Raw genomic sequence first — 1049 nt, forward strand, 5'->3', positions numbered from 1 at the left:
ACCCTTGATTGTAAATTATAAGACCACTTAGATAATTAGATCCATTTAGATATTTATTATTAAATCACTAAAGAAGTAGAAGACTATGATCTTGGTGATGGTAAGGTTTTTAAGGAACATGAGAACTTGTTTTGGTCTGAAGCAGAGAGAAGAGAGCTTTGTTTTCTTGGTGAAGAAGATGAGCTTTCTTCTTAAGTTTCTCGTTCTCCTGTATGATGTGTTGATTCTCCATGTAAAGCTTTATATTGTTCATCTCCATCTCCTTTTCTTCCCGCCACATCCTTCTCCTCCTGAAAATGTTAAGAAACAGAGATTAAAATGTTATCGTGACTAAGAACGTAATTAAAGCGTCGATTATAGATAGTTTCAGAAAGGTGTGTGAGGTTAAAACCTTGAGAGGCGAGGGATACGAACGTGGGTATGTGTTTTGAGGTACAAAACTAATCTCGTGGGTGTGTGTGAGAATGGTTCTGAAGAACTTAAACACATCTTTAGAGATTATAGAGAGAGATAAAATAAGTGAGGCGTGTTTGATTAGTGGGTAAGAGATAAATAGAGGTGTTATATAGATGAAAATTTGTGTAAGTTTGTGTCTTGCATTTTCTTGAGAGAGCGAGAGAGGAAAGAGAGAGGCTCCTTTAGAAGGTAATGATGGCAAAGAAGAATCATGATTACAAAGGGACAGGGAAAGAGGTTATGAGGGAGAAGAAGAAGTTGAATGAAAAAGAACAAGTACAACATAAACAGTCTTATCTTTACTGTATTTTTATGGGTTTTTGTTTTGTTTTTTTGGCGACTGATTGAGTTAGTTAAAAGTACTACTATTTAGAATAATTTAGGAAGTTTCCCTAAAAAGCTCAGACTCACCGTTAAAGAGGTACACAGGATGAAACAAACTATCCAATATTATTATAACTTATGATCATTTTGTTTGTTTGTCAACTAAATCACATGGTTTTTGATGTTCAAAGTGACAGTTAGTCAAATCTTCGTAACAGCTATTCATACATCAAAAACTATTCTTTTCAAATATATTTACAAATTATAAT

General features: G+C 33.7%; 1 long non-coding RNA gene across 1 annotated transcript; it reads right to left on the minus strand.

The window, feature by feature from the left end:
* Window positions 1-248: 248 nt before the first annotated feature.
* On the minus strand, window positions 249-523 carry LOC106321937. Its single transcript, XR_001266174.1, has 2 exons — window positions 392-523; window positions 249-290 (listed from the first exon to the last, which is right to left on the minus strand). It is a non-coding gene; the product is annotated as an uncharacterized LOC106321937 (long non-coding RNA).
* Window positions 524-1049: the final 526 nt, after the last annotated feature.

This window comes from Brassica oleracea, unplaced genomic scaffold (assembly GCF_000695525.1).
Source record: "Brassica oleracea var. oleracea cultivar TO1000 unplaced genomic scaffold, BOL UnpScaffold04022, whole genome shotgun sequence".
Taxonomy (NCBI): domain Eukaryota; kingdom Viridiplantae; phylum Streptophyta; class Magnoliopsida; order Brassicales; family Brassicaceae; genus Brassica; species Brassica oleracea.